The sequence below is a fragment of the Triticum dicoccoides genome, chromosome 1B (assembly GCF_002162155.2).
Source record: "Triticum dicoccoides isolate Atlit2015 ecotype Zavitan chromosome 1B, WEW_v2.0, whole genome shotgun sequence".
Lineage (NCBI taxonomy): Eukaryota > Viridiplantae > Streptophyta > Magnoliopsida > Poales > Poaceae > Triticum > Triticum dicoccoides.
Genome location: NC_041381.1, coordinates 384,594,572 through 384,602,943, shown reverse-complemented (window position 1 = coordinate 384,602,943; position 8,372 = coordinate 384,594,572).

Genomic DNA, 8,372 nt, shown 5'->3' with positions numbered 1-8,372 from the left:
TCACTGTTCATCCAGAGAGGCAGCATCCATCGGCTTCAGTTAGCAGCAGTAGCGAAGGAATCGCTCGATCGGGTTCAGTTAACAGCCATCGATCGATCGCTCAGGTTCAGTAACGCGTAGCCTGCAGTGCAATCGCTCGGGTTCAGTTAGAGCCCAATGCCTCGCTCGGGTTCAGTTAGAGCCAACGCCTCGCACACACGCGCGTACGTGTACGAGAGAAATGCGCATCGCTCGGCCCCCGACCTCCCACCGTGACCGGCAACTCCCCTAAATTTTCCTCGCCCTCGCTTCTACCATGGTTTTTTCCGTCATGGACAGCCCAAAGAATGTCATGCAGCTGCGTCTCCGGCCCGCCCAGGACAAAAAGCCCATTTTCTATCATGATTTTTTTTCATAGAAGTAGGAGCCCACCACATCTACGATGATACCGGGTTTTGTCACAATTATCATCATAGAAGTGTCATATGTATGACAAAAAAAAATTCGTTCGGCCCAAAATGTCACAGATGTGTCTTTTTTTTGTAGTGTCAGGACACGGGTCCACATCCCCATCTTTCACCAGCGATGATTGAACAGTGAAATGATATTTGGGGAGCGAGCTAGTCTGCTTGACATGCCGGTGGTGGACAGTAGCCAACGAACCTTCTCACGTAAGCCATAGGCATACTATACACCAACGGTGCTCCAGGATATTTTGTACTGCATCTCACATGGTTGGTGATAATAAAGTGTGTGGGATCTACTTGCTTTTTCATCTTGATTTGAATTACATAATGGGGTCATAGGTGCAAAGGATGGTGTTTGAATTGCTAGAACTTCTATTTTTAGTGAACATGCAACTATAGGTGTGTCGTCAAAAAATTTGGAATTATCCAGGGTTCGTTTGGACATTTTTATACGGTAACTTGGTTTTCTAGGCATTTCAGGTGCACAATTCAAAATTAAACCACATGCACATGCTCCGGTGCACCAAAATGTGTTTTAAAATGATATATGTATCCATGGGTTGATGCTTATGTCCCATTCAAGAAATGGGGATGAATTTAAAACACCATGGCACCGTGGCTCTCTGGCAAACGTTGAGGTGCTTGCTTTTGTAATTCTAGTAAATAAAAAACTCGTCTGAAATTCATGAACCTTGGCATGCTATCATGGAACGGCATCAAGATGCTAGGGTAAAAAAATATTGTCCCATTTGGGCCAGGTTATGGTATAAGCTTCTCGCAAACCAGAACTTCTTTCACAACAAGCATGATGGTTTCGGTAGGGAACGTGCCACCTTGGGGGACGAAACGGTATTTGTTGAATCTTCTTACTTTCAAAAAGATTCTCGTGTCAACATAGAACATGAGTGTTTGCAATTTTTTGGGATATCTCGGGGTTCACATGGACATTTTTTTACATTAACTGAGTTTTCTATGCATCCTTGTGTATAATTCAAATTGTAACTATACATGCACATGCTCCAATGCATATAAACGGGTTGAAAAATCAAATGTGTGTCCTTGGTTGCAACCATAGGTCCCATGCAAGAAATGGGAATTAATGTCAAACACCTTTACCACTATCGCTCGGCCGCTAACATTGAGATACATGGTTTTAAAATTCTAGTAAATCGAAAAATCGTCTGAAATTCATGAAACTTGACATGCTATCATGGAACGGCAGCAACATGCAGTGGTTAAAATATTGTCCCATTTGGGGCAGGTTGGGGTATAAGCTTATCACAAACCAGAGCTTCTCGCAACTTGCCTCATGGTTACGGTAAGGAACGTTTCACCTTTCTGGACAAAACGATATCCATTGCCTCTTCTTGATTTCAACTTTTGCTCTAGTGTCAACATAGAACAACAGGACTGTTGTGTTAAATTTTGGAATTTTTCGGGGTTCGTTTGGACATTTTTATGCATTAATTGACCTTTCAATGCATTTATGTGCATAATTCAAATTCGAACTACATGCACATGCTCTAATGCATATAAATTGGATGAAAATTCAAATATGTCTCCTTGGTTGCATGCTTAGGTCCCATGCAAGAAATGGGAATGAATGTCAAACACCCTGCCACCGTCACTCGGCCACAAACATTGAGATACCTGATTTTTAAATTCTAGTAAATCCAAAACTCGTCTGTAATTCATGAACATGGCATGTTATCATGGAGTGGCATCAACATGCCGTCCTAAAATTTTTGTCCCATTTGGGGCAGGTTTGGGTATAAGCTTCTCACAAACTAGAGCTTCTCACAACAAGCCTGATGGTTTCGGCAGGGAACGTTTCACCTTTATGGATGAAACGATAGCCGTTGCCTCTTCTTGATTTAAATTTTTCCTCTAGTGTCAACATAGAACAACATGAGTGTTGTGTTAAATTTTGTTTTTTGGGGTTCGTTAACACATTTCTTATGCATTAATTGAGTTTTCAATGCATTTATGTGCATAATTCAAATTTGAACTACATGCACATGCTCTAATGCATATAAACTGGTTGAAAATTCAAATATGTGTCCTTGGTTGCATGCTTAGGTCCCATGCAAGAAATGGGAATGAATGTCAAACACCCTGCCACCGTCACTCGGCCGCAAACATTGAGATACCTGGTTTTTAAATTCTAGTAAATCCAAAACTCATCTGAAATTCATGAAACTTGGCATGCTATCATGGAATGGCACCTGACATGCCATGGTAAATTTCTTGTCCCATTTGGGGCAGGTTTGGGTCTAAGCTTCTCACAAACTAGAGCTTCTCACAGCATGCTTGATGGTTTCGGTAGGGAACGTGCCACCTTTGGGGACGAAACGATACCTGTTGCCTGTTATTGCTTTCAAAACATTTCTAGTGTAAACATAGAACAACAGGAGTGTTAGTTCAATTTTGGAATTTTTCGGGGTTTGTTTGGACATTTTTATATATTAACTGGGTTTTCTAGGCATTTTATGTGCATAATTCAAATTTGATCTACATGCACATGCTCCAGTGCATATAAATTGGTTGAAAAATCAAATTTGTGTCCTCGGGTGCATGCTTAGGTCCCATGCAAGAAATGAGAATGAATTTCAAACACCGGCACTATTGACTGCCGGTAAAACATTGTGATACTTTGTTTTTAAATTCTAGAAAATCCAAAACTCGTCTGAAATTCATGAAACTTGGCATCGTATCATGGAATGGCACCCTATATGCTATGGTAATTTTCGTGTCCATTTTGAGAGAAGGCGCACTCGAAGAACCATCAACAAAGGCATTTTGAAACAACTAATTGCCACTCTAATATCGCAAACATTTTAGATAGAACACCCGTATGTACACTGACAGCATCCCAAGTAAGCCAAGGGAAAATGTGCCGAGTAGGATTTGTGCAACTCTTCATCACAAACGTTTTAGATAGAACACATGTATGCAAGCTGAGAGCTATGGTCTTCCATAGTAAGCCAACGGAAAAATCGCTGCACAGGATTTGTACATCTCTTCAATGCAAACGATTCATATTGAATAAGGTATGCAAAGCGAGACTTCAGCGCTAATCCAAGAGAAAATTTGGCAAGCGGGATTTCTAGCTCCCTTCATCGCAAACGGTTTTTTTGGATGACCCATGTGCAACCACGTACAGACAATTTGGTAACATTTGCATCTGTAATATTGGGTATATTGCCATTTGTCAAACCGGAAAGATTGACATTTGTTGATCTAGTAACATTGCCATTTGTCAATCCTTGTAACACTTCGATATGTCAAAATACGCAGCTGAAAATCACTACCACTATCTAATTTTTGCAACTAAAATTCAGTAATTAAGCATAGATTTCATTCATAGATTAAGCAGTCGTTCTTAATTTATACAAACAGTTCAACTTTACAGTTGAACCGACCACACTCTTCCCCAATTGTTGCCAACCATGTACTGAAATAGCTAGTTCAACTATATATACTAGCTAATTTTAAGTACATTGTATAGTTCCACCACATCTATAGTCTGATGAACTGAACAAAATAGCCCCTAAATACTACTATGGAGGGGTTTTGTACTACTTCTGGCAGCCTCTCCTCTGCCGAGCGCGCTCAGTAAGAGGAAGAGGAGGAGGAGGCTACCGATGAGTTGGCAACTACAATACGGTGCCTACCGCTGCTGCACATTCAGCGAGGCTCACGTCGAACGCCCTCTGCCGCTCCAGACGACCCCTCTCGAAACTGTGGTTATCCTCGTAGATCTCCTGATTCCTCGCCTCTGCGTCGGCATGTGCCCTGGCCACGGTGGGCCTCCATGTCCGCCTCCCTCCTACGGGCGATTGTTATGGAGCGGGTGATGATCAGGCGATCGATGGTGGGCTAGCGGTCACGGCGGACGATGATGGAGTGGAGGCCACGACCACCACCTCCCGACTTCGAGCCGTGGTGGCGGAGCAGGTGATGGCCACGGTGGGCGGCAGTGGGGTGATGGGCATGGTGACAGAGTGGGTGATGGCCCTAGCTTTCGACGGAGCTATGGCAGCAACGGCGGCCGGCAACAGCTGTCGATGGGCAGCGGCCGAGCGTGTGGTGTGTGGTCCGCGCACACCCAACTGGGATGCCGCGCGCATTACACTACACCGGGGACTCCGCCGCCGCCGCGGTGTAGCCTCCCAACTGGAGATGTGCTCTAATGACGGCGAAGTGGCAGAGCAACGACCATGGTCCGGTGCCATTGCCGAATTTGGGAGAAGCATACGAGATAAGCTACAGGGAAGGAGGGGGAAATGTGATGCAGGACTCGCCGGCCATGAGGGTTTATATAGTAGGCTGATAAGCAGTGGGATTTTGGGGGATTTCACCGAGTCGGGTGGGAAGCTTGCGCGGGAACCTGCGCGGTTGCGCGGGAACGAGCTCAGCACTATTTGGCCAAAAGAATGCCCCCGCGCACTGCTCAAGCTTGCGCTCGAACCGATTGCGGCAGCGGGGTGACAAGACGTGAGAGAGAAGGACGAAAGGACAGGCACACATACTTTTAATTAAAAATGTTTGCGATTTAATTAACTACTATATGCCCGTCCTGGTTTATAAGTAGGATTTAATTAATAAAATATGAATGCATGTCGCCAAAGATTATATCTTCAGATTTGTATTTGAACATAGTTTCTAGTTATATAATGTTTGTAACATGCATTATCATTTTGTTGGTTAAATTTTAGGTTATATACCAGCAAGCATTTGCCCACAACACACAAGGCGCTGACCTCTGCTTGCGTCCCTCAGCAAGCTCTGCTTGCCGTTAGGCGCCACAGCGCGTTGTGCTTGCTATTAGGCGCCGCGGCGCGCTCGGGTTGTGGACAGCTTTTCCTTGCGTGTTCAACTGCTATATGCATATATATGCTTGCTCACCGTTGAGGCGACCGCGCAGTGCTCTACTCGTGTCCCTTCGCGCGCGCTCTGCTAGCGGTTGGGCCTGCGCATGATCACGTCGGGGCCCCATATGCATGCGGTTGCGCCGCGCGCATTGCCATGCGATGCAGTTACGTGTGGCATGATGGAGTTACATGTTGCGAATTAGAACTGCCATCAGGGCATGCTGATCGATATTCCAAGTCGTCTGGCTTCCCCTTTAATTCCAGCGGCCATTATAACCTTAGTCCCTTCAACCTTTTGATCGTGCCCCACAACACAACAAGCACACCCACGACGACACATAGAGAGGGGATGTCTAGCGGTGCTCCAATGGAGTTCGGCGAGCATAAAGGGGAGACCCACGCAAGGGAGACGGATCTCTCAGTGGTGACCATCGACCTGGCCATGGTGGACGACTACATCAACACCGTTGAGCACTTGCTTGCTGGAGACAAATACAAGGTGGTCGGCATCGACCTCCAGTACACCGCTGGTCTTCCCAGCAAAGATCAGAAGGTTGCCGTCGCCCAGTTGTGCGTGCGCCATCATGTCCTCATCTACCACTACTGCATGGCCACAGAGCCTTGCGTCTATTTCACCAGGTTTGTCAATAGCACTGACTACAAGCTTGCTATGGTGGAAACCACCGACGATGTAAAAGCGCTCAGGGTTACGGGCTTGGCCTGCAAGAACCTTGTCGAACTCCATGAGCACTAGAAGGTCTGGGGCAGCACGAAGAAGGACTCCCTGGTTGAACTCGCCTCGGCCATCATCGACCCCTACTACAAAAAGATGAAGCAGGATGCCAGAGAACAAATTCCGTATCCTAGCATAGGGCCTGGATGCGGCGACTAGATGAACCTCACCTCAGGTTCGCGGCCAAGAGCGTGTACACATGCTACGAGATGCACAAGCGGATCGTTGACATGAGGAAGTGCCTCGTTACCCAAATTGACGAGCCTGGATCGAGCCACAAGCAGAGCAAGCATCACAAGAAGTAGATGATGATCAGATGATCATTTATGCTAGTTAATCATGCATGTAATATATAGTTTACTTTATTGGTGTGTGGAAGTGTCATGTGTGTAGTAGCCACCTATGAAATTATGCATGTAATAGTTTACTTTGGTGTGTGCAAATGCCATGACTGTAGTAGCCACCTATGTAATTGGATGTTTAATTTGGCTAATCATGCATGTAATATATATGTTGTTGTTCTGTATGCAATCCCATCGCACAACACACACGTCATATTAGCAGCGACCGTTTGTGTTATTATCGGTCTTCGCACACATTCCTGATTACATATCTGTTTGCCGCGTATCACACACATCTTGTTATATTGAACCGTTTATGTTCTCTTGTCTCAACACAAATAGTTCATCCGAGTGAACCGCATGCTGTATATCGCACACACCTTGATCTGGCTGACCATTTCTTTTGTGTTGCCTAATCACAAACAGTTCATCCTAGTGAACCATATGTTGTGTATTGCACACGCCTTCATCTGGCGGCCAGTTTTTTTGTTGCTCCAAATTGCAAACAGTTAATTGAACTGATCGTATGCCCTACATCGCACACGCAACTAAAATCTGAATCATGTTTGATGCATCCTTCATCGCAAACATTTGGACATTTTTGATGGTTCTCTGACACCACTGTTTGCGATTATTGCATCGCACACAGTTTCTCGAAGGTCTCCGATCGTACTGTCGCGTTAGCAGCATCCTGCACTAGTGCAAGGACACATGCATGTATAATTTTTCTAGCCATTTTGGTGAACTGGAGCATCTATTTGAGGTTTAGATTTGAATTATGGACAATAAATGCCTAGGAGACTCAATTAGTGTATAAAAAGGCCAAACGAACCCTGAATAATTTTAAATTTTAGCATAGATATCTTGTCGTTCCATGTTGCCGATAGAAGAAAATATAAGGCGAAAAGAGGAAGTGATTATCGTTTCCCCCACAAGGGGGACACATTTCCCTATCAGAACCATGAGGCTTTCTTTGAGAGAAGCTCCGGTTTGTAAGAGGCTTGTAATAAAACTTGCGCCAAAATGGATGAAAAAAATTCCTCAACATATATGTGCCATGTCGTGACACCATGCCATGTTTCATGATTTTCGGGTGAGTTTTGGATTTACTGGGATTTAAGAAACAAGATTCTTATGAAATGTTTTCAAATAGCACACAGTTCACTCACAAAAGTCGTGTGCCTACCAAACCATGGCCGATTCCCCCCTCCCCCTACTGTGCGCGCGATCTGAGCCGTGCGTCCTGATTGGCCAGAACCCAAACCCCATGGTTCGTACGTCTGCACTTTTGGATGCTCCTAGATCGAACGACAACCCTCAACCCTCTCAACAGCACATGCAGTACATGGGTAAGCACTGTGCGCATGCGTCGTGCTAGCTCACGCTTCCTTCTCTTCTATGTTTTGTAAACAGGCTACCATTTCCCGTCACTCCTCTCATCGGTTTCCCGCTTCTTCTCCCATCGGTTTCCCGCTACCAGTGTTGGTGCTCATTGAAGGCTAAGCAGCGACACACCAACCATGTAAATATCGCACATAGTTTCTAAAAGAACGAATGTACGTGATAGGAGGGACTAGGTTCCATAGGGTGACCAGCGTGAAACGCCTTAAAGGCGAGGAGGCAATTCCTATCGGCAAGGTGTCGCTTCCCATCTGATAGCCTAGTCGAATAGAATGCATAAGTTAAGCATGCTCGGGCTGGAGTAGTCCAAGGATGCGTGACCCGATGGGATGTTGCATATCTCAAGATTCATTTAATTGATAGGTTATTTTTTGTTGTAAAATCACCACGACTGCGCAAGCATGAGCAAATGGTGCAGGTGCTGGCTTAACCGTGTGCGATGCAAGTGCGCTGTAAAATCACCACGACTACGCAAGCACGAGCAAATGGTGTAGGTACTGGCCTAATCGTGTGCGATGCAAGTTCACTGTAAAATCACCATGACTGCGCAAGCGCGAGTAAATGGTGCTGGTACTGG